The 25,802-nt window shown below is 53.0% G+C and overlaps 1 protein-coding gene across 1 annotated transcript in view; it reads left to right on the top strand.

Annotated features, from left to right (window-relative positions):
* Positions 1 to 24,858: 24,858 nt before the first annotated feature.
* Positions 24,859 to 25,802, top strand: part of SIRPA (signal regulatory protein alpha) — a gene marked incomplete at its 3' end in the record, with an annotated part of 41,695 nt that continues 40,751 nt past the window's right edge. Inside the window, 1 exon segment of the mRNA NM_175788.1 lies at positions 24,859 to 24,955.

The following is a 25,802-nucleotide window of genomic DNA, read 5'->3' as shown; positions in this document are numbered from 1 at the left end:
AGCCACAAGCCTGCATCAGTGAGTGGAGAGCGGGAGTTGAACTCCCCATCCTCCTGCCCTCAGGGTCTGAGGACAGCGGTCTGTGCTTGTCTGTCTACCTGTGACAGGTGAGGCAAGCTGTCCAGTGCTGAGGGTGGGCGCTGACACCTCCATCTGCCTGCAGGCCCAGTTCACATTTGCTTATCTCTCGCCTAATGTGTCTCCTTCTATTGATCCCGAACTTAAGCGAGGGAAAAATAAAGGTCATGTCGACACCACAAAATCACCTGGCTCCTAGAAATTGCCTTCTAATAAGGATATTAATTAGTTACTGATTTTTCTCAAATTTCCTGTCCACTTTTTGCATCTAGGACACTGTGATAGGCTCAGTGCTCTTGGAAAGTTCTAGTAAGGTCCTATTTAGTGGACTTGTCGGTATTATCTGTCTGGGTCCCTTTTGAGAAAATGAGACCTCCCCTGTACCATGTGGGCTTCCATCAAGATCAACCAAACAAGGGTGGTCACAGGTCCCTGGCAGGACCTAAATGGTTTTCTGGGCTTGATATACAGACATCCATGTGAATATACAATGTGTGAGGAAAGGAACCCTCTCTTCTGCCAGGCTACTGACATTGGGGCACATGGGCCTGGGCCCCCCTGTGACTGGCCATCCTCCCCACCACACTCTGAGAGCCTGCTTGTAGGGTAAGGCCAAGCCGAAAAGATGAGTGTGTTGAGTCTCTCTGTCCAGCCATTCCTGAAAACACCTTTCTCAACCAGAGCCAAAACGTTCTTTTTTGTGTGTGTGTGAGTTCAAATTGGGCTTTTATTAATATCAATTGACTCCAAAAGAATCTTGATCATGGGGTGGACATCTATTGATGAGAAGCTTGTGACCACCCCCAAATCCTCACTCCCTTCCTAACCATCCTCATTGTTTAGGAAAATGGTCTCTCCAACATTAAAAACTATAGAGGAATGTCTAGATGCTGACACCACACCTCCTTCACTTCTAGAGCTCTACCACAATCCCCAAACAGAGTGGGTGAGTTGGTCATAAGTCCCCTACAGGCCTGCCCTCCTGCATGGCCTTCCACACTCTGCCCTTTGCTCTCCTCTGCTGGGATGACTCAGAAAAGAATCCTAGACCCTAGAGGAGGAAAGAGGCACCAGAGGGAAGGGCCTGGACCCCTGAGTAACTGTGAAGGCTTGACCCATGTTGGACTGACATGAGCGAGAATAAGCACTATGGTGTTAAGTCACTAAGATCTGGCAGCTGCTATTACAGCAGCTGCCCTGTCCTGATCAATACGGCATGGTGGCACTTGGAGATCATATCTGAGAGCTATGATGCTTCCAGAGACTCAAAGCTTTTCAACTACAAATATATATTCAGCTCCTATTTCTGTGCTTGTGTAGCCCCTGTGTTTCTCTTTATTCGACCCACAATTGCCTCCTTCCTCATCTGTCCTCTCCACCTGAACCATAAGCTCCCCAAGAGCCAGGTCCTCCTCTGCCCTCTTCCTCTATTCTGGGTCCCAAGGACCTAGTTTAGTGCCAGGCTTGATAGATATTGATTGATTGGCTTTGCAAAATGACCAGCTGCCCAAAATTGACATGAGGCTCAAGTGAGATTCTGATGGTAATGCTATACAACACTCAGTAGGTCCTCAGCAAACAGCCCCAGAGCAGAAAAGAGCTAAATAAAGACACATGTGTTCTGGCGAAGGCTTCAGAGGGAATGCTGGGACTCATCCCACCCCACACACTCCAGAGTCAGTGCTCTCTGGTCCCTGGCTGGCCCCAGACTCTGTACACACAGCAGGGCTGGAGAGGGGACCCACTGCTTCTCTAAGGGAGCCCCAGTCCCAGAGGGTTTGCACTTTGATAGGGTGAGGTGACACTTCAGAAAATCATATTCCAAAGGCTTTTGCTGTGCGAGCAGACTTCTCACCCTTGCCTTGGTATAGAGGTGGGTGTGGGATGCCTGATACAATTCTGGGGTAAAGCTTGAAATCTCATCTCAGGAAAGGTTAACTCCTTGTACTCAGTCCTACTTACCAGAGACAGGCTCTGGGGATCTAGAAGAAGACTCCTGGAATAACATCCAAACTGCACGACAGGGCGGGGATGAAGACGGCGTCCAAGCAGCAAAATGTAGCATTAATGGCTCATTAGCGAACTCTGGACCAGAACTCCTGGGTTCCAATCCCACCTCTGGCTACTTATTAGCTGTGAGATTTTGGACTATTTAGATTATATGAGTCTCAGTTTTCTCATCTAAAAAGTGAGATGACAGTAATAGTAAACACACTAGAAGGTTGTTGGGAAAATTAAATGAGCTGATACATGGCAGGTGCGTGACACCTTATAACCACTGGGGCTTCCTCTGGTGGTGGTGGTGGTGGGCAGTGTGAATTTCATGTCTTTATTCTTATGACAGTGCAAACCAATTAAAAACTCTGATTTTATTAACCCTGTGATTGCCCTGTGCTTCACTGTGAATCTCTGCGATTACACGTTTGGATCTTTATGGCTATACCTACTATGTCCCAAAAGCCAGGCAGTAAATCCTCCTTTCCTGGGGGGGCAGCTGGACACCCACCGCGTTCCTCTACTTGCTCTGTGACCTGCTTTCTCTAAGCCTCAATTTCCTCATCAGCAAAATAGGGAAAATGACTTTGGAGGGGTGATGAGGATAATGTGAGATCATTGTTGCCATTCGTATTGATTCGACACTTGTTCTTGTTGAGCACTCACTATGTGCCGGGCGTTGTTCCAGGCTCCAGGGATAGAGCAGTAAACAAAACAGACAAGAGCCCAGTCCTGATGAAATTGACATCGTCACAGGGGCCACCAGACGCTAAACAAAGGCACAAAATTACGTAGCATATCAGATGGTGATAATTGTTGTGAAAAAGTAATAATTAAGCCAAGAAGGGGAACAGAGTGAGGTGAAGGGGCAGTGCCATTTTAAATAGGATGTCCAGGGATGGGCTTGCGGAAAGGAATTTGGCAAGGCAAGGAGGCCACGTCCGTGTCTCAGGCATGAGGTTTGCAGGAGGCAAGGTCAGAGGAGTGGCAGGGGTCAATGGGACAGGGCCTTGCAGCCACCCCAGGGACTATGGCTTTTCTCCACCTGCCCTGGGAGCCACTAGAGCGTCCTGAGCAGAGGTGGGTGTGACCTCACTGTCATCTGCTAACAGAGCTGAACCCATGTGACCAGATGAGATTGCAGCTACCATCTCCCCTCTGCAGAAGAACCCCAAGCCCTGTCCGCCAGACCAGATGCTCTGCCCACTCTGCCCTCCAGCCCTCTTGAGCCATGAACAAGCCCGTGCTCACTCCCCATGCCCTTGGCCTGGGACTCTGGCCAAACTCCCCTCTCCTATTTCTCCATCTTGACTTTTGTTTGTCTTCTGGAGTAGGCCATACCCACCTCCTCTGGGAACCCAGCCCAGAGCCCTAACCTGCCTTCATCCCTCCCTTCCCAGAGAAACAACAAGAAGGATCAGGGACAGGTCTGGGCATTGAAACACAAGGTTCAAATCCTCCCTACTTAAAATTCGTATGCCCCAGTGCTGTTCATCTAGAAAACGGAGGTAATAATAACAGATTCACCCTCATCTTAGAGGAATCCCAAAGGTTCAGTCACATAACATGAAGCACAGGGAAGCCATAGAGCTAGTGAACATCAGAGTTAGCTGGCCCGTGCTGCCATAAGAGTTAAGACATGGAACTCCCACTGCCCACCACCCCCCAAGGTTCATTTCCTAACCTTCCCACTTGCCTGCCACTCAACTCAGGACTGTCCACACTTAAGAACAGGTGCTAGACCAAGGCAGGCTGCCCCTCACCAGTCAAATTATGCTCACCACCCATGGAGGCGGGTAATGGGCCCATGTGTGACACGTCCTTGGGGGTGGGCCTGGCATGTTTGGTGAGTGTCAGCTGCGCATCACACCTCATGGGAAGGCCCTCCTTCCTCCTCAGTTGACTTCAACCTGTGAGAGAAATGCAGATAATGACCTCGTGTATCACCAATGCCTGGTATACAGCAAGAACTCAATAAATGCTCCTTGGAGGAAACAAGGGCACAGCTAGAGGTGAGTGTTTGGCCTGGGGCAAAACTCTGAGCTTCCACTTCCTCCTCTGTAAAATGGGAGGACTCGCTCCTCCCAGTGGAGTGAGTGGGGCACCGCCAGGGCTCATGTGCCTCAGCTGTGCACTTCACCAAGGTACCCAGAGGATCTCTGGCAGGGGCCCAGTGGATCTGGTGATCTGCCAGAGCCAGCATCCAGGCAGAGAAGATGGTGTGAGCTCTTGGGAGTCACAGGTGGGGCTCCAGATAAGACCCGGTGAGGCTCACTGGAGTTGGGGGGCTGCAGCAACAGGTGGGGGTGTGAGCGAGTCCTTGTTCCTGCTCTATCAAGGATTCTGGGTTTGGTAGGTTTTCTCTGGGATCAGAGAAGAGCAAGACTCACTGGGATCCTCTCTCCCTCCATTGAACCAGTTTAGGGCAAAAGCCCCAAGAAATACCCTGTTAGTGAGGACTTTCTGTATGGACCCCAGGCTCCTAGATAATTCCTAGCAGCTAACTTACTGACTGCAGGGGACAGTTACTGAGCACATATTGGCAGAAGGTCTGCTCTGGGCACATCTCACATGAGGCCTCGCATAGCCCTTTGAGCTCAGTCTTACTAGCATCTCCAGGGCCACACAGGTAGTCATTGCTGGAGCCAATTTTGGGCCCATGGCTGACCCCTACTCTGTCCACCTGGAGGGGAACTGAAAGCACGCAGGCCACCAGCCTGTGGCTCCCTGCTTCGCAGTGGCCTTGGGACTGGGAACTCCGCTGCCCCTAGGAGCAGAAACCTGACCCTCCATCTGGTTCCTCCCCCGCCACAGAAGCTTTCTGCTGGGAGCAACCCAGTCTAACGGTTAGAGCCATGACCTCTTCCAAAGCCAGGCACCAGGGTGCAAAGCCTGGCTCTGCCCTCTGTTCTCAGGCCTCAGTTTACTCGTCTACAATGGGAAGACCTGTCTCATTGGACTGTTGTGAGGGTCGAGCAAGGGCTGTGTTTAGAGTAATAGACAGTCCATGGTTAGATCTCGGTCCCACTGGATCACCTTCTTCGCTTAGTCTGCGGACTCCCTGACACATGTCTCCTCTTGCCTTATTCCTCTCTTGCTCTCTGCCTTCTCTTCATATGAGGCATATCTGTCTTGCTTTGAAAAGCTTCTCTTTGTCACTCTCCTCTCTTTCTCACTCCCTTCTGGGTCCTAAATCCTGGCTCTCTATGGGCTGCTGCATAAATTTAAGCAGAGGGCAGAGCAGCCGTCCTGACAGGGGACACCTCAAACTTTGCTCTCTAGAAAATTCTCCTGGGGCATTCACTAAATGCAGGTTCCTGCCCCATTTCAGAGATTCTGACTCCATAAGTCCAGGGTGAGCCAGGGAACCCTCATATTAAACAGCACCTTCTTCTGCCACCTTCCGCATGAGATAGGGTGGCTCCTGGGCTACACTGTGAGCAGCACAGCAGCTGCCCTGCTTCTACAGTTTCATCTGTAAAATGGTATCAACAGAACCCACCTCCCAAGGCTGTAAAGATGAAGTGATTTGTCTGGAAGAGAAGGCATGCACCTTCATTTTTTTCTGTCATAGCTTTTGTAGGATTTCTTTTGTCTCGTCTTTCCCATCCTCTGTTTCTGGTGTTTACATATACCTTTCTCTCTCCTCTCTCCCCACCCTCTGCCTGAAAGTGAACCCGACTCCAGAGCCAAAGTGGAAAAATTAAAAAAGAGTGACCGTTCTGTAGGAGCTGGGGGCCCCAAGCCCATCCAAAGGATCTGTCAGTTCCTCCTTGCCTGGCACTCTGGCTGTCCCCAAAACAGAGCATCTCCCGCCCCTGCAGCCCCCACAGAGGCGGCAGCAGAGCCCAGGGAAGATGGGGGGAGCCATTGTGCAGGAATGGCCCTGCTGCTATGGAAACCAGTGCTTAGGAACCGCTCAGAGCAGATCCATTCGGGGAGCAGCCTGGCCTTGGGGGAGGGGAGAGGCCAAACTGCACCTTGGACTCTGCCCTCCCCATTACCCGCCCTATGATGCTGGGCAAGTCACTTAACCTCTCTGAGCCCTTTCTCCCGCACCAGCCTGGGGAGCAGCAGCCCCCATTAACGATGGGTGATAACGGCCGCAATGACTGAACGCCGCTGCGGCTTTCAAGCCTAAAGACACGTCAAATTGCCGTTTGCTTTCATTACTGCGAGCTCGAAATATTCTAGTGCCAGCTTGCTGTGCGACCTTGTGCCACCCGAGGGCTACCCAAACGATTTCCATGATAGAATTTTGTCTCACAGAGGCGCAGGTCCACTCTGAGTCACCCTCGAACACACACGCACACAAACCAGCCACCGAGCTAAGCTGCCCAAACGTCCTGTGACCCCAGTTGAGAGGAAGGGAAGAAGTGACTCCATCTGCAGCCACAGTGCTTGCCGCTGCTGCCACAGTGCCCGGCCCCTATCTAAGGGTGTGTGGCCCCTTCTCCCTCCTCCCCAGCACCCTGGGCTCCTCAGGCCTCCAGCCCTAAGTCTGAGAGCATCAGCCTGAGGCCCCAAGCACCGGCCTGAGAGGTTGCCCTGTCCCCCTGCTCCACGGCATCACACCCTGAACTTGGTTCACAGAGAGGTGGGAACTGCCTGCCCTTCCCCCACTGAGAGGCACGAGGCCAGGGCTTCCCCTATCTATGCCTTAACTTCCTCATACACAACCCAGTGCAGGGCCAGCCCAGTCCCACGGATGTCTGGCCATCCCCTGAACAAGCCTCCTTGCCTTAGCACACATTCCTCCAGAACTCTCTGGGATCCTCTGCATGCCACCCTTCCTCACTGACCTACCTAGTCTTCCAGAGGACACTGTGACTTGCCCAAGATCACACAAGAAGCATGTGACTCAAGAGCCTGTGTCAAATCCCAGACCTCGGGGGGACACTGAGTCCAGCTGCTCCAAAGAGCATCCATGCATTCACTCAGCCAGCCAGGCGTCTGTTTGTTTGTTTTCCCAGCAAACATTTATTACGCCCCAGGCAGGCTGCTCAGTGCTGGGGACCCAGCCACAAACAAGGCCAGTAGAGAAAGCGTGCAGCTCAGAGAAGCAGACAGATGCTAAACAAGTAATTACAAGTGTGGTGGATGCCACAAAGGAAAAGCAGGCAGAGCTCTGAGAGGGGACCAGGAGGGGCCACGGACGTCTCCCATTTGTACAAGGTTTTACCCCAGGCGTGGTCCTCCAGCCCCTTGCATCCACACCTCTGGGTAGCCTGTTTCAGTCCCCCAGGCCTGCAGACCAGCATCCCCAGGGAGAGATGCTACCTCCTGAACACGCACCCAGGGAAGGCTGCTCTGAGGTGTGAGGACCACAGCTTAAGGGGCCTGGATGGAGTGGGGGTGGGGGGGGTGGGTACATGTTTTCTAATCACCCAGCATGTCCTGAGCTCATCTGTCTCTTGCTAGGCCTCTGAGATAGAGAGAATAGCCTCAGTTTACAGAAAAGTTGAGACCCAGAAAAACCCAGTGACTAGTGAGTGCAGAGCAAGGATAACAACCCAGGCCTGTCAGACCCTAGATCTCCAGAAGGCTCCTAAGAGATGGTCCTGCTCCTGGACGCCTAGCACACAGCCCTGCTGAATGTGAAAGAGAAAACAACCACCCCCCAGTGAGGCCCAGATAACTGATTACAAGGCGCTACCTGTACTTCACAATCAAGTATTTGTGTAACACGGTGATAAAAGGCTCCGGCACCAGGACAAGTGAGTATTTGATCAGCTGCCTCTGTTTACCAGCTTTGTGGCCCTAGGCACGTTGCCTAACTTCCCTGAGCTCAATTACCCCATCTGTAAGATGGAGATGATGATGGCGGGGCTGCCTGCAGGATGGTTGTAAGGAGCCTCAGCTCTCTGGCTCCATCACCCTCCCTCTCTCTCTCCATCCCTCCACTCCAGCTGCTCTGACCTCCAGGCTCTTGCCAGACATGCCAGGCCCTCTCCTTGCTCAGAAGCTTTGCACATGGTATTCCCTTCACCTGAACACTCTTCCTCTAGATACCCACGTCTTGCTCACTCCACGGCACCCGCTGGGTCTCTGCTTAAGTGTCATCTTTTCAGAGACACCCGCTCATCCTTCCAGTAAAAACAGCCCCTGCACCATCACCTGTGTCCCCCCATGCCACTTTATTTTTCTCCCTTAGGCTGTCTCCAGCTTTACATCTCCCTGCACAAGAAAATAGGCTGCACAGGGGCGGAGACACTGTCTTGTTCACTGCTGTTTCCCCAACCAAGACACTTGACCAGTGCCATCCAAGTTACACAGCCTCAGGCATCCCCATGGCCTGCGCAAACCCTGAGAGCCCAGCGCTCCACCTTTAGCCTGGCAGACAGTAAGGCCCAGGCAGAGCATGTCCACTGCTCTGCAAACCTGCTCAGGCCTCCTCAACCACAGCTAAGGCTCTGGGGACAGGAGCAGTGCATCCCCCGGGGCCCCCTCCCTGAGTGCCCTGGAACCAGCAGGCAGTGGAAAACCAGGCCCAGGCTTGGCAGGCGATTGGCCAGGGCTCAGTGCCGAGGGGCAAGGACCTGCCAACCTCACTCCCCAAACAGCAACTGATTGTCCCAGCAGCTCCCAAGTCCCCTGAAGACCTCCCAGTGGCCACTCTCTCACAGGGACACTTGCTCTGAAAGGGGCCGGCCTCCTGGCTGCTTCCGGCCACAGAAGGGGCATGGTGGTCCCAGCCTCGCGGGAGATCCTGGGACTTCCGGGCCTGCTGGGAACTCACAGCCTGGTGCCTGGCAGAGAGCAGGCGAGGACAGATTCCGGGGCCCGCTGGCCTCTTGGCATTTGTATGCAGGTGCTGGTCCTGTACATGAGCCGGAATCCATCACCAGAAAATAAAACACTCAGGGAGAGCAGGCCTCAGAAGACAAACGGCAGCCGGGTGAAGTTAACACCCGCCCTGGCTTGCTGAGCCCTCACTGTGTCTCTCTCAGGGGGCCTCTGGATGGAGAGAAGCCTCCAACCCTCTCAACAGGGAGGTGGGATTCAGCATCTTCCAGAGAAGGTACTGGGGCACAGAGAGCAGAGGCCACTGGCCCAGAAGAAGGAAGCCAGGATTAGAACCCAGGCCTCCTGTCTCAGAGGAGGGCTTTGACTTCTCTGCCACTTCCCAAACTTCCCTGCTGGTGCAGTGGAGTGGGGTGAAGATAGGCTGGTTACGGGAGTGTTTCCATGGCAAAGCTCTCCTTTATGCCCCTGTGGAGCAGTGGGTTTGTGTTTGGCCTCAGACCACCTATGTCAGAACAGAATGCAGGGAACTTGCTAAAAAGCTTATTCCCAGGCCTACCCCAAACCTGCTGCGCTGACTAATATGTCTTTCTTACACAATTAATTCTGATGCTCATCTGAGTTTGGGAACCAGTGACTTAGAAATAATTCTGACCTAGACAGAACTAGCCTCTTATTTCTTAGATGAATAGACCTTTAAAAATGTAGTTTATGTGGAATGTAGATAATAAGAGTTACTATTTATTGAGCATTTACTATGTGCCAGGTAATTTTCTAAGTGCTTTATGTTCATTTCACTCTCAAAACAACCCCACTGAGGAGGTAATATGATTATTTTACCCATTTTACAGATGAAAAAGGTGAGGCCCAGGGAATGTAAGTTCTGTTATACAATGTTGCACTGCTAGAAAGTGGCAGAGATAGGGTCTGAACCCAGATCCACGCAGGAGGGGGCTCCAGAGCCTGTCCTCTTACTGCTAAGCTAAAGTCAGGCTTTTATCTTCAACTGCCACCCCACCCCCAACCCCAGCCTTGTCCTGAAGTCCAGGTCTGTTGGAAAAGGAAGAAGCAGGCACGAGTTGCCAAAGTCAAGGGGATGTTCACTAATGGAGGGGGATACATGCGCTGGGGAAGCACACGAACGGACTCCAACCCAAGACGGGGAGCTTGTTAGAAAAGCCTCCTTACAGGAGGATCTGACCGATGAGCAGGAGTTTGCCAGGCAGAAAGGTGCTCTTACACAAAGACAGGGAGGCATATTCAGAGAAGTACCACGACAGACCTGGGGCAGCACTTGATGGCTTAGGCCTTCAAGTCCTGATTATGGAGTTGGACTGCACCCCAAGGACACCTGAAGTGTTCCTGAAGGGTGGAGGATGAGCACCACATTCAGAAAGCCTGGCCTATGGCATGGAGAGGCTGGACTGAAGTCGAAGAGTCTGCAGGCAGGAAGACCCTTGGCTCAGGGAGCAGGTGGGGCTGAGCTGGAGCAGCCACAGTGAGAATGGGGCAGATGGACTGACTGGAGAAACACCTCTGAGATAGACCAAGTAGGGGGTGGCTATGGAGAGGAAAGGAGGTCAAACAAAGGGTGTGTGAATGTTCTGGAAACTGGGAGTTCAAAGACACAGGAGAAAAGCAGGAAGGGGAGATGGTGAGGTCCTTTACAGGCACTTTGAGTCTGAGAGGCACCAGGAGGGGCATTCAGGAAGAAGGTGGGGATACTTGAGTGGGAGTTGTCAGAGTGGGCAGAGCTTCAAGGCTGATAATGGGTGAGGTCACCTACTGCGAGATGAAGTGAAGTAGGGGGAGACTTCACCCACATGGGGTGTCCCACCCAGACTAGACCTCTCCCTGCATAGTCTCACACCCTTTTTATCCCTACATTTTTGACTGGAGAAGGGTAGGGGAGATGGATAGGAGGGGGAGACATCACTTGTCCTGCTGTCTGTCCTCTGAGACTCACACCATCATTTGGAGGAGATCTGTCGTCTTCTCTCTGGTGAAGTTCCAGGTGTCTTGTACATGCTTGAGGCACTAAACGTGAAATAGAACAGCTGATTCTGGTGGTGTGGGGTCATGAGATGGAAGTTTCCAAGGGAGCAAACTCTGGGGCCTCTCCTACCCCCACTGCACCCCCACATTCATATGTCTACCCTCCTGGGCTCCCCAGCAAGGGCAGAGTCTCACTTAGCATCAGTGAGCAAGTTGCCTCCTCATCTTCATCTATACACAGATGAAGCACCAAATAGAGAAACAGGGTCTAAAGAGATCACACAGATGAAGCCCTTCCCAATGGAAGATGGAGTCAAACTGTGGAGTGCATGTCCAGACAGACTTTAACTGGACACCTGTTTGAGGGCAACACAGACTTCTGTCTCCCACGTCTGCACAACGCAGGTCAGAATTGCACACAATCATCTGAAAGTTGAAAATGCAAAAGACCAGCATGCAGTGGGCTCATCGTATGGTAGCTAGAAGAAGGGTTGGTGCCTGTCTTTCTGGACCCAAGCACTGGAGGGACTTCTGCTGGGGGGATTCCCCCAACCTGGTTTCAGCTGGAGACTGGAGCGGGAGGCCCGTGGACTAGGTAGCAAAGAGAGATGAGCTGCGGGGAGCTGGCACTGGCAACAAAAGGTATTTGCATCAGATAATGGGTAAAGTGTCTTGTTATTCCATTAACTTGTGTAGCAACGACTGCGGCAGAGAGAAGGGAGTGTTGGAAACCCACAGGGTGGGCAGGAGCTGAGATCGCTAATCAGCAATCAGACTGGGGGCTTCCAGGGGAGCTGAGCAGCCTCAACAGAAGCTGCAGCAGGTGGCCTTTGGACAGAAGGGTACGGGCAGAGCTGGGCTTCATCCTAGACCCTCAAGACTGCTTCAAGGCTGGAGACCCAGCTGGAGGCAAAGTCGAGAAGCACATCCTTGGTACCACTGCACCAGCCGTCAGGGGCACGTCTCAGGGAAAGGGAAGAGCAAGCACAGAGCCCCAGGCTGGACTGGACCAACATGTTCAACGACAGGAGCAGGCCAGTGTGGCTGTAGCATGGTGGACAGTGAGTGGTCCCACCTCATGATGGAGAGGATGGAGGGACAAGGTACATTGAGCAGGGTCAGTTGTAGGACTTGGGTTTGATTTTAAGCACCATGGCAGGCCCTGGAGGTTCAAAAGCAGGGAAGAGACATAATCCTATTTAGATTATTCAAAGGCCTCCTGGAGGCTAGTTGGAGATGGATTGCAGGGACCAAAGCTTCAGAACAGAATAGCTGAGAGGAGGATGGTACAGTGTCTGGGTGTGAGCAGATGGTGGGCAGTAAGAGTCGTCCTAGGGGAGGTGGAGAGAGGCAAATGGACCAGAACTGGGTTTTAAAGGTCAACAGGACTTGTAAATGGACAAGGGGGTGAGGCAAAGAGGGGACAGGGATGACAGGGATGAAATGAGATTATGGATGTGGGTAAAGGGTTTATTTAGCATGGCACCTTGTACACAGTAAGTGCTCAGTAGATACTGCCCATCATAAAAGCCAAACGTTCTGCACCAAGCCTAGCCTGCCACCCAAACCCGCTCTGCCAACTCTGCAGGTAGAGTCTCTGCTTGGTTTCCTGGGCTGGGTCAGATAACCTCTAAAAAAAGGAAGACTCCCCTCGCTGGCAGGGGTCAGGCACTAATGCTAAGTAGTAAGTGCAGTGCGTGTGTGAACACCAGGCAGGGGCTTCCCCGGGTCACTGGGCTTGACAGAGGCAGAGAAAGCCCTGGAAACCAAGTCTCCTGACCCTGGAAATCCCCTCTGGAATCTGGAAAGTCAATGACGCCTAGGCATGAATTCCCAGCAGCACCTTCCCCCAGCATCCGCTGAGACACTGGCTCTGAAGTCTGTTTCCTGACTCTTCTCTGGACCGCAGTGGTTCTAGCAGCCCAGCCTCAGGGACTTTGCACTTGCTGCTCCCTCCTCCTGAACCTTCCCATGACTACTCCTTTCTCTTGCCCCAGCAACCTTGCAGAGGTCTGCCTGTGGAGGGAGCTGGCCTCACAGCCTGCAGGATTTTCCAGGACTAGGCAGCTGCTTGGGCAAACCCCAAAGTCAGGTCATTATCATTGCCTCATCCTCTTCCACAGCCCACTTGGAAGGACTCCCCAGCCCTATGCCAGGAGAGGCCAGCACAGCTGCCAACACCCACTCCGTGGCGCCACCAGCCCCCACGTGGACTGGCCCTGGACTGTGGGGGCGGAGCTATACAGGATAGACCCACCTTTCCTGCTGGGACACAGCCCAGGCAGAATCCCCCTTTCTTCCTTCTTGCCCAGCTAGAATATGAGTCAGAGAAGGTCCCATTGACATTTTTCCTCTCTCCTCCTCCCCAGCCCACGAGGACATGAGCAGGCACAGCCCTACATGGCAGGGAAGGGAGGTGGAGCCAGCTGGAGTCAGTGCTCAACCTGCCTTGCCTGGTAAGGTCATTCAGGAGCTTCAACCCAGTGGGCAGTCCCTTCTCCTGTCTCGGAGGCTACTGCCTTATGTTGGCTCCAAACTCAGGATACGGGCTTTACACTTAACCCCAGAGCAGTCCCTGCCTCACTCAGGGCCAAGTTCAGACAAGAGGCAATCAGGGGCTTAAGTAGCTGCCAGAGAAGGCCAGCCGCCTAGTTATTAAATATTTAGTGGCAAGCGCCTAGGAACGTATAATTGCAAATAAGACTTTGAAGCAGATGTTGCCAACGGCTTGGACCGGCGCTCACAGTTTGGACCAACAGGGGATTGCAAGTCACCAAGCTTGGCTGCTGGCAACTGCCCTGTGTTTTCTGGGCACCTGCTGGGTGTCAGGCTCTGAATTGGATGTTGCAGGTAAAGGTTAACCAGACATGATCTCAGCTTCAAGGGGTCTAGTAAGGAGACAATGTAAGCAAAGACCCACAGCCTCAGGTGGTAAGGGTTGAAGAACAGAGAATTATTTTTCCAAATGGTATAGGATACTTTCAAGCATTTGTTGAATACCTACTGTGTGCCAAACATTGTTGTAGATTCTGGGAAATCAAGTATTAAATAAGTCAAACTTTTTCCTTCATGGCACTTACAATTGAGTGGGAGCTTACATTCCACGGATAAATGAATATGCGCCATGAAGAAGAGGCAGAGGGGAACAAGCCTATGCAAAGATTTGGAGGCATGAAGATGTAACATAGATTCAAGGCGAGTAGGGAGTTCAGCGCAGCTGGTTGCATGTGGGAGGGAGAGATGAGATGGTTAGTAGTTGGGGCCTGAAAAGCCGCCATGCCAAAGAATTTGAGTCCTGGAGTTCAAAGTAAGTGAAGTGAGCTCCCTCAGGACCATCCATGGCTCCCAGGATCACTGGGATAGGGCATAATCTGACCTTTGAAGCTGTCGTCTTGAGAAGAGTGGAGTGGAAGGAGACACCTCAGTGGACATCCTGGGGTGGAAAGTAGCTGCCTTGTTGGTGACCACTCCAGTTTCCACTGCCCAGCCTTCAGAGGAGCCCTGCCACTTGGCTCTCCTCACACCTGCAGCCTGTTACACCAGTTCCTGAAGGGCTGAAAACATAGCCTGAGAACATAGGCGCCTTTGTCTCAGTCCCTGCAGAAGGTGAAGGGGTAATATGAGCCCAGACCATTCAGGAAACAACTCCTTGCCAAAGGAAGATTCCAGTTCAACATCCCCAAGAATGTCCCAGTTGACTGAGCCTCTCTCTCCACTGCCCTGCCCTGATCAGGGTGAAGTGGAGGTCTAGGTGGACCAGATGAACCTTCAAAGTCATTCCCTGGCCATGATTCTATACAAAGAAAGGCGAGAGAAGAATGACCTTTGAAGATGCTAATCCAAGAGGATTAGAGTTCTTGAATACACTTCTGAGAGTCTAGAGTTGCATAAGGCTGAGGTTCTAGAATTCTGCAGATGGAAAATTCTAGGATTCTAGGATCCTGTGATTCTAAGCTGCTAGCTTGATTAGGGAAAGGAAAAATCAGCCATCATAGCCTCTTAATAAAAATTATGCATCTGGAGAGAACCTCAAACTAACACTGAAGCCAAGGAGGCTTGTTTTCTCCCTTTCTGCCTTTAAATTGTCTTCTCACTCCTCCTCGGTGTCTGCTCATCTGCATACCCCCACCACAGTCCCTCCTCCAAGCCTGGCAGCCACACATTTGCCATCTGCATATAACCCAGTGATTAGCGCAGCCGAGCAGGAGAGGAGGGGTGTGAAACCCTTGCTGCCTGCCAGTCAGGCGGCCTGAAGTCGACCAGGCTGCAGGGAGTCACTCAGCTCCCTGAAAACGGCTGAGCCGGGGAGGAGAGACACACTCGCGCAGACACACACCAAAGAGCAAAACACACCAAGAAAGGCCCCAGATACACAGACACACAGAGACAGAGACATGCGCACCACACGTGGACATCTGCAGACAGCACACACACGTGCAGCACACACACACAAACAAACCAAAGGAAGGCACACAACCCTACAAGTGACACATTCCTGAATACACAGACATGCAAAGCTTCAGCGAAAAACATGTACGGCACACAGGGATATTTGCAGTACAACACTCACATGCACACACACACACACATCCACAAGGACATGGCCACAGTAGCAAAACACAGGGGCACTCACACGAACACCTGTGTACAGACAGGCACATGAAAACAAGTGCAAACAGATAGAAGCATACTATATAGGTGGATACACGACCAGGAAGACACAGTACCGAGTTGTTAGTGAACTCTCCAAATGAGGAATGACAGGAAAGTCACCCTTCCCATCCCCTTCTCATCCCTCCCCTCTCCCTCTCATTCATGGGACATTATTGAAGGCATCCTATGCACACAGCCTGGCTTAGGGCCCTTGGGAGACTGCAGAGCTATGATGCGTGAAGTGGGAGGGAGCAGTTCAGTTAGACTGTGGGAGCTCAGAGTGGCTGAAACACAAGTAGGCACTGAGTTTAAGAAACTGTTCCCAGAACTGCAATGGGATTGCCCAGAAAGGTAGTGAGCTCCCCACTGCTGGAGGCAATCTAATGTAACAGAGAGATTTGCACATCAAATGAGAGAGGGAATGATGGGGGAACTGAAGGCCTTTGAAATTCCTTCCAGATCTAATATTCTCTCCCAATTTCACCAGGCTTAAAAATCAGTCATGTTTTAAAATGTTTTAATCATATTCCCATCAGTAAAAACATTTTAAATATGCACCCTAATGTACATTTGTTTATTTTATAAATGTGCTATATACTTTTAGACTAATATGTACTTCATAGAACAGACACGAAAATAGAAAAACTTGAACTAATAAGATGAAAATACTTCTGATTATGCACCTTAAAGGACAGGCAGAAATGGAGGGGGTGATGTAACATTTATTGAGTACCTCCTGTGTGCCAGACTTGTTATACGTATTATTTCTTTACATCTTCAAAATAGCCCTCTAAAACGGGGCAGTATTTTTTCCTTTTTACAGATGAGAAACTGAACACGAGAGGCAAAGTCCCTTTCCTGAAGGCACGTGACCTGCAGCTGGCAAGGCTTGAATGTGGACCCCAGAAGGCTGGTTCCGGAGTCCACTCCTCCCACATCATGCAGGCAAGGGGTGGGGCTTGCACAGAAGGGAAAGACCCACTGGTTCTTGTGGACAACGGGCCCACAGGTTCAAAGGGCACCGTAATGATTTCAGCTTAAAACTGAACAACAGGTAGGATTCTCAGGCCACGGGCACGGCTGGGCACCTGCTACTCAAAGTGTGGTCTGTGGACAAACAACTACAGCTTCACCCAGGAGCTTGTGAGAAATATAGGATCTCAAGTCCCGTTGGGACCTACTGAGTCAGAATCTACATTTAACTGGGTTAAAATCTGGGAAGCCTTGGTGACGTTAAACTCCCCTGGTCTGTGATTCCATCCACTGGAATGAGGAGAAACAAGTTTACCCTTGGTCGCTCTAGGGGCTTCCTTCTCTCAAGAGTTTGCTCAGTTCCAGAGTATTAGAGAGGTGGCTGCCAGGAATCTGTCTACACTGCTTTCCCTCTAGTTCCAAGTAAAAACCCAGGGCTTTGCCTTGCCTGTGAGACTGTGAGCCCTACTTCCTGTCCAAGCTTGCCTCCCCACCACTTCCTCTGCTATAGTGTCCTGGCTGCCCATGTCCTTGACCTTGCCACCCCAGGGCCTTTGCACTGGCTGCTCCTTTCATTGTGTGGCTCTCCCTCTCATATCCACCAGGAAACTCCATTATCTGAGCAAGACCTTCACTGCCATCCTGCACAGAGAGCAGCACCCCCTCCCACCATCAGTCTGTGTCCCTCACCCTGCTTCCTTTTTCTCGGCAGCTATCACTGTTCACATGACATGCAGTGTATCTCAAAATTCACACATTCATTTTTCCACCTCTTGCACTAGAATGTGAATGCCTCCAGCACCCAACACACCCCAGCCCATAGTAGGTGCTCCATAAATATCTATTGAATGAATGCAGGCCATGCCTTGTCCCACCCCAATGGCCCCACTGGCTCAGCTGTGCTGTGGGGCTGCAGGATCTGTGAGGAGACCGGAGGCCTTGGTCAGCCTTCCTGGGGCCACCAGGAAGCCTGCCCTGAGGTCTTGCCCTGCCCCCGCCATCCTGCTGGGGGTAGGGCAGCATCCTCTCCTGTCTGGGACCTGCCAGTGGCCACGTCCAGTACATCTGTCTCCCTCCAGCCTCTCCCACTCTTCTCTGGCAATTTCTTCAGTTTCAGACTTTACAAAAACCAAGGCCTTACTCTGGGTACCCTTCTGCAAAATCCCTACAACTCCTGTTTACTAAACCCAAATATTTGCTTTAAACTGGGGAGCAGAAACACTAGGAGAACAACACAGACCAATATCGTCCAGTTTGGCCAGCCAGGCATCTAGGGGGAGACTCTGGGCCACCCCATTTCTCTCTTTGCCCCTCAGTCCCCTTATGCATTCCATGGGGACTGTTACTACTTTCCTCCTGGTCAGGGAAGAGAGTGGACTGGGGATAAAGATGAGGAGTAAAGGATTTGGTATCATAAGATCGGGGTTCACCATCTTACATCCACTGGCCCAGCAGTCTCTGCCTCTCCTGAAGCCTCAGTTTGTTCATCTGTACAAATGGGTAGACGTAAGTGGAACAAATTCCAGCCAGGTGAGGCTGACATCCAAGCCCAGTCTTTGCACAGCATGACTGTGAGGCTCCCATGAGGTAAGAGGCTGAGGAGCTCTGGAAATGAGCTCTGGGGGTCCTCCAGCCCACCACCCTCCTTGCTCCAGTAGCATGGCACCAGCATGGCCACCTGCCACCTGAAGCCACAGTGCCAACTCCTCAGAAGCTGGGAGCAGAGAGTGGTATGGGTTGCTTTGGCTTCCCCTGAGAGCCAGGCCAGTTCCTGCCTGGGGACAAATACTTCCTCCTGGGAACAGGAATGAGGCCAACTGGAGTCCTGGCCTCCCAGCCAAGGAAGGAAACCCAGGTTCAAGGAAGACATCTGTTTCTTGGGGACACCCAGGCCAAGCAGGGGCAGGGGCAGAGGAACCTGTGCCGCCCGGTGGAGCCGGCAGCACCTTGTGGACAGAGCTGCTCCCTGCCTGGCTCCCTTCACTCTGTGGGCAGCCACTCTGTGCAGCACAGCTCCAGGTGCTAGAGAGCAAACACAGAGTCCGGGTGGAGCTCGAGTCAGGTAGGCAAATCTCCAGCAACCGAAGAGGGTGTCATATTTACATGCTACCAGGAAAAATAAGAAACAATAGGAGACTTTTAAAAAGAGTGGTCAGGACAGGCTTCTCTCAGGAGGGGACACCTGAGCAGAGGCAGAATGAGGCTGGTGGCTGGCTGGGAAGAGTAGGTTCTAGGCACAGGGAGCAGCAAGTGCAAAAGCCCTGAGGTGGGCACCTGCTGGGTGGATTCCTCGAATTTAGAGAAGATGAATATGGCTGGACTAGAGTGAGCTGGGGGTGAGGTGGTAAGTGAGATCAGAGAGGGGGCAGTGGGTGAGATCATGAGGGGCCTTTAGGGTTTATTCCTCTTTCCCTCTCTCATTCCCTTTTACCCATTAATCCTGACCTCAACCTGTTTCCAGAAGAGGAAATGGAGGCTGAGATCCACCCAAGATCACACAGCTAGTGAGGGGCAGAGCCTGAGTTGAAAGCATGCCTCTCAGCCACTGATCAGTATTGTCCCATCACAACTGGAAAGTCAGACTTATCTGCTGATTCTTTATTTCATTCACCAGATACTTTCATTCCCACGACACATCAGCAGGCCTGGTGCTCAGCACCAGGGCCTAGAAGTCAGCAAGCCCCTTGGTGTGATGGAGACCCTGAGAGGGCACTCTGGGGCCTCCAAACTCACAGAAAAGTAGAAGGCAGAATGTGCTTAGGTGAGGAACAGGGGTTGGGGGATGATAACTCCTGGATTCAAAGCCTAACTCTGCAACTCACAGGCTGTGTGTTCTTGCACAAACCCCTTAAACTCTCTGAGCCTCAGTTTTCCCATCTGTGAAATGGGGATAAGAATTGTGTCCACATAAGAGAATTGAGTGAGAAGCATGAGAGAATCCACTGAAATCCTTCAGGCCTGGGGCTTAGTAAGCAGTCCTAATATTTTAGCTATGATTCGTGTTATCATTGGGCTGAGTCAGCACTCGAACTCAGGTCCCCCAGTGCATGCTGAGTCAATCAACTCTGTCCTGATGCCATCCTTGCACCCCTCCACCCTGCAGGGGACCCTGCCGCCCAGAGGGTTGGGGGAGGTTAGGTTCTGCACAGCTGAGCTCAGCTCCAAGCAGAGCCAGATCTCCAGAGCCTGAGAACAGTGTTTAGGGCCTGACAGTGCGGTCCCACCCCTGACGAGCTCAGGCGAGCTGCCTGCCTGCCTGCCAAGTCACTTAGTCGCTGACTTCCCCTGGAAAGCACTAATTACAGCACGGCTCTTTCAGGCCCTGGCTCTGTGATCTGTCACAGCCCCTCAGCTTTGGGGGCACTACCTGCAGCCTCTGAACCAGTACTGCCCCCTCTGTTTTCCCCTAGGTGGGGAGGACAGAAAGCAGAAGGACAGACAGACTGAAAACCAGCCAATAGGAAAGCTGAGACTGGGCTCATGAAACAGTCCGACCAGTCTATTCAGTGGTCCTACCAGTCTATCCACTGGACTGCAACATCAGCATCAGCTGGGACCTTGTCAGAAATGCAAGTTCTCAGATCTTACCTGATACCTACTGAATCAGAAACTGGGATCCGTGGTTTAATAACCATTCCAGGTGAGGATGATACCTGCTCTGTGGTGGGAAGGTGGGGGCTGTGGAGAAGTGATTATAGAGTGCATTGAAGCACAGGCTCAGAGAAACACTTCTTCAAATCCAGACTCTGCCGGTGGATGTTTTAGATGTCTTATCGTGGGATTGTGGGCAGGTCGCTTTTGTAATTGAATAGATATTTATTGATAACCTACTGTTCACTATTAAGGCCCTGGAGCCTCAGTGCTGGGAGAAAACTATGGCAATAGCCAATATCTTTCCGCAGATTAACTCATTTTCCTTACTAGAGACTTTTTAGGTCTGATTCCATCAGTTCCTGAATCTGGTTAAGTGAGGCACAGATGGACAGAGAACCTTGCCCCATGACTGGTCAGAGGCAGCGCTGGGGGTTTCACCATAGTATGTGCCCAAGGCCGGGCACTGGGCCCAGGGATAGGCTGACCTGTGGCTCATTAAGGAAATGGACAACATGCAGGGCAGAGGCACAGTGCTGGCAGGTTGCGATGCCTGTGATGAACACGAAAGAAAGTAGAGAAGGAGGCAGAACACACTGGGGTAGCGGAAGGGACTTTTAAAAGGATGGTCTGGCAAAGTGACCTGTGAGCAGAGACCCCTCTAAGGCAGCTTAGAGGAATTCTTAGTACGTAGGTGTGGTTTGAATATGTCACAAAAACATGCCAGTAAAGCACAACAGGAGGCTTCCCAGGTGGCTCAGTCATTAAAGAATCTGCCTGTAATGCAGGAGACCCTGGGTTTGATCCCTGGGTCTGGAAGATCCCCTGGAGAAGGAAATGGCAACCCACTCCAGTATTCTTGCCTGGGAAATCCCAAGGACAGAGGAGCCTGGCGGGCTACGATCCATGGGATCACAAAAAGAGTCGGCCATGACTTAGCGACTAAATAACAACAACAAAGCATAGAATATGCTGAATAAATGGAAACTGCTATTATTTGGAGAAGTGAGTTCAAATCCTAACTGGCTTGGTGGCTCACTAGCTGTCTGTCCCATGTCCGGAGTAAGTAACCCCATCCCTTTGAACTGCAGTTTCCACAGCTATAAAATAGCCGTGTGACCTCTGGAGATGACCCCCCTGTGGGTCAGAGAACAGGGGGCGCAGTGAGGACGCTCCTTCCTTCAGCCCCCACCAGCTTCCCTCCAGCCCTTCAGCAGCTCCTTGCTGGGGCAGTTGGTTCCCTGGTCCAAGCTGCCCAGGAGTCCTTGCTGTTTTTATTTTTATTGTTCTGGCTCTACAGCTGAGGCCTCTAACTCCAAATGGCTCCTCTTGCCCAGAAAAATAGGTCGTTGGCAGCTCCGGCCTCCTGACAGGCCCCACACAAAGGCGGCTGGCGGGCCTGCCTGCTGACGCCAGCCCAGGGTGATGGGAAACGAGGAGCAGAGCCCGCAGGGCTGGCGCCCAGCAAAGCTGGGTCCCTGCAGGCTCCTGCATGCTCTGGCAGAGTGACCCTAGTCCAGTCGCTTTCTGTCCCTGGCCTTGCTTCCTCACCTCTGAGGACACGGTGGAATTTCTAAGGCTTTGACAAGACAATCCCTGTAAACGGGCCTGGCACACACAGAGGAGCCGTCACCCTACCGGCCGCGACAAATTTCACAAATGCTCCCACCACAGCAGCTTCACGTTTGTGCCACCACCAACCCCTTGACCAGGGTGGACCTTGTTATTCCTGTTTCACTGATGAACAGACTGCTGCTGCTGCAGACTGAGGCTAAAAAAAAAAATTTTTCCCCCAAGTTACATGAGTCAAATAGGCAGAGTCTTGGCTTCAAGACCCTGACCCTCCTCTCCTCGTACTCTTTCACATCTTCTTTACACCAACGCTGGACAACAGGAGAGGCACATGGTCTGACCTCTGGCTGCTGAGTGGAGAACACACAGGGTGGGAGATGGCAGAGGACTGGACCTGAGCGGTGGAAGGAAGGGGCTGAGTGCTTGGGCTCTGGATGTGGAGGCATGGGCCAGTGGGGGATGTGCTGACGTGTTATACTAGGGACTTACAGAGTCAAGGACCAAAGGCTGATGGAGCTGCCTCTGGCTCCATCTCACACCTTTCAGGTCTTTGCCCAAATATCACCTGTTTGAGGCCTCCCCTGATGCCCTCCCCTCTCATCATCAGTCCTGCTTCATTTACCCCTGTAGCCTGTCCCCCCTCTGACAGACTAGCTATTTTACAGACTGACTTGCTTGTCCCCACAAGACTGTTAGCTCCTTGGGGTGAGGTTCTTGTCTATTTTTCTCAATTGCTGCATCCCTAGTGCCCAGCCTAGTGCCTAGCACATAGCAGACACTTAATAAACATGGATGGGTGTGTGAATGAATGGGAAAGGGGCAAAGCCATTTTGACTTTAATCTGGGGCAGCCCAGGATGCCTCCCATGGAAGGGGTTGATTCACCTCAATTATCTGACCTCAGGCAAATTGTCCCTGTACTTCAGTATGTATCCAGATGCCCACTGGTCTCAGTGATCTCCCAGCCCTGGCAGTTGGCCAAGGGTGATTTTTATGTAGATGCTGATTCAGGAGAACAAGGCCCAGACCCCCTCCTGATGAAGAAGGGAGGCTGTTGGGAAGCCCTGCTGGGTGCCCTGGCCGAAGGTGCTACATAAATAGCAGCTGGTTCCATTATTATCCTTCCCTAATCCGCAGGTTCCTAATCCCAGGCAGGTCTGTGTGTATGTGTGCAATGAACAGCAGAGCCTTCTGGAAGCCCAGGCCAGGAGGCTGCCTCATCTCTGACCTTCAGCAGCAGCCCCTGCCCCGACTCCCACCCAGATAGATTCGGGTGATGGATTTACCCAGGAGCCCCACTGGTCACCTTCATGGTTTCAGTCAGATGTGGCCTTGAACAGTTGGAGACTCCCTACCCTCACCTCAGATACTAGGAGGACCCCAGAACATCTCCGTGATTCCACACTCTCCTCCCTCCAGCCCACTCTCCACTTGTAGCCACAGTGGCCTTTTAAACACATAAATCAGACCATGGCGCTCCCCTGCTTAACAGTGCCAATTATTTCTTCCCTGCAGAATAAATGCAGGTGCTTTACCAAGGCCTGCGAGGTCACCCATTTGGACCAGTCTCCCCCATCCTTTGCTCACTCCCCTCCAGCCAAGCTAGCCCCTGGGCCTTTATATGTGCTGGTCCCTCTTCCTGGAACAACAAATCCCCCACCCCTCACCTTGCTGCCCTTTTTTTGTGATTCAGCTCCCAGTCTCAGGAGGACTTACCGTTATCCAAATCAGCGCACCCTTCTCACTGTGTAAGCTCGACCTTCTGTTGTTCATTAATTATTTCTGCTTGTCTACTTATCTGTCTCCCCACTAGAATGTAAATTCTTCATAGACAGGGATATGGCGTGGGTCCCTGCTGCATTTCCTGCCCAAAGAAAATCCCCTTACACTTCACATACTGCCCAGAACCCTGTAGGTTCCTGAGGACTGCTGTCAAATGCATGACTTATTTATCAAATGCCATGTGGCAGTTTTTAAATGTTGTACAAATACCAACTCATCTAATGCTCACTCCAGCCTTTTTAGGTTGATACTCCTGTTGGCTCAGGAAACGGAGCCACAGAAATCAGGTATTTTCTCAAGTCTACACAGCTCAAAAGAGGTGGCTGGCAGGATTTGAACCGAGGCAGCACTCTGCCTGCCTCCTTGTCTTAGCACCACGTCAAGACCAGGCATTTAACAGGGAGGCTGGAGTAGGGTCGGGGAGGGATGAGGGTGTCACTGTACAAAGATCTTTAACCTGGGAATCAGAAAGTCAAACTTTGTTTCTATCCCAGGTCTTGCTGTGTGACATTGGGCAAGTCCATACCCTCTCTGGGCTTCAATTTTTCCTCAGTTTATAGGACTGGCCCTTCTCCCACCTTGCTTCATATCATACTAAAGGCTTTTTGAAACCAAACTGGTTATTGTTTATTTACAATTAGAGGGTCTTTGACTCCATTCCCTCCCCCAGTCTGGAGCCTTCTTTGGCCTGGTGATCACAGCATTCTCACCCCCATCCCTGACCTGAGTGCTATTGGGGATACAGCTTTCCCTCAAAGAAGGGGACAGAAAGAGGAATTGAGAGAGGGAAAACGGCTGCTTTTTTCTCACCAGCAGGCTCTGTCCTGCCTCCAGGCCTCTGGCTCCTGCTCTCCTCCCATCCCTTCATCTTCCTCACCCCCTGCCATCTTCCTGGCCTTCAAGTTCCCCTGGCCTCGCACCTCTTCCTGGCCCCTCCCCATCCCTGAAGCAGCCATCCTTGACAGAGAGGCACCTCCTTGACAGACAGGCACCTGGCGGGGAGAGCCCACCTCCCTAGAGAGGCTCGGACTCTTCCCCCCGGTTTCCTGGCCACAGCCCCCCTTCAGCTCCCTCTCCTCCCCGCGCCGCTTTTCCAGGCGGTACTGAAGTCCTTCCTACACACACGCTATTTTTGTACCATCACTCTCTCCTTCCTGCCCCCTTCCCCCTACCTTCACTTACTTCCTGCTTTTTCCTTCACCTCGGCCCAGATCTGAAAGGATAGGGGCCCTTCTGGCCCTCACCCACCCCGAGAGGGGCTTTGGCTCTGGGGCCCGGGGACAGGGCCGCAGAGGAGGGGCGAAAGGCAGACTTCCCCCTCCTCCACTCCCCGCGCTCCGGAGCCGCCTCCAGCCTCCCGGGGCGGGAAGCTGGGACTGGCAGCGGCCAGAGTCCGGAGGTGAGGGGAGGCCGGCCGCAACTTCCCCAGTCCACCTTAAGAGGACGATGTAGCCGGCCTGCGGCTCTGACCTTAGAAAAACAAGTTTGCGCAAAGTGGAGCGAGGGGCCCGGCCTCGGGGCAGCCCCGGCGACGCTTCCACTGTCTCGCAGCTCTCGTCCGCCGGGCGGCGCAGGTCCGAGCCCGGCTGGCTGAGGGAGGGGGCGAGGGGGAGGCGGTTCGGGGCCGGGGCCACCGCGCGGGCGTCTGAACTGGCACATTGTCGGAGCCCGAGCTCGTCCAGTCCCGAGCCGAGCGAGGCGCCGGCGGCCGGGGCCACAGCCCGGGCCCGGGCGGGGATGAAGGGGTGCCCGGGCCTTGCGCACCGCCCTCTCTCGCTCCCTCCCTCCCCGGGGCGCTCAGCTGGCGGGCGCTCGGCGGAGGTGCCCGCGGGGCCCGAGCCCCGCAGCCTCCAGCGGGGCCGGCGGGAGGAGGGGAAGGGAAGGAGGGCGGGGGACCCTGCCCAGACTGCGGGCCGGAGGAAGCGAGCCGCGGCGCCGCGAGGAGCCCGGGTGGGGCAGGTGGGCAGCGGCGGGGGCGGCCGGGCCCGCTGCCCCTCGCCCTGCCCTCGCGGTCCTCCCTCTCCCGCTCTGTCTCGATCTGCGCGCCGCCTCGCTCACTCCGCGCGCGCTCTCTCTTTCTCCTCAGCTCTCGCCTCTCTGTGTCTCTGGCTCTCTGCCTGGCTCCCTTGGGTCTGTTTCCCTCTCCTGCCGGCTCTCTCGGGCTGTCCCTGGCTTCGTTTCTCGCGCGCTTGGGGTCTCTCCCCTTCTCCGTCTCTTGATCTCTCCGGGGTGGCGGGGCTCGGGGGAGGGGTGTTCCTCCGAAAACCGCGGCGCTCACGGCGCCTCCTAAGCCGCTCCAGGCGCCCGTTCCAGGGAGGGGGGAAGCCCGGCCGGGAGGAGAGGTGGGGGGAAAGGGGGGAGCCTTAGTCATTTCCCCGCTCCAGCCCGCGCCCGCCCGAGCGCGCACTCACGGCCGCTCTC

Source organism: Bos taurus, chromosome 13 (genome assembly GCF_002263795.3).
Source record: "Bos taurus isolate L1 Dominette 01449 registration number 42190680 breed Hereford chromosome 13, ARS-UCD2.0, whole genome shotgun sequence".
NCBI classification, from domain to species: Eukaryota; Metazoa; Chordata; class Mammalia; order Artiodactyla; family Bovidae; genus Bos; species Bos taurus.
This window is presented reverse-complemented; position numbering and strand designations above follow the sequence as displayed.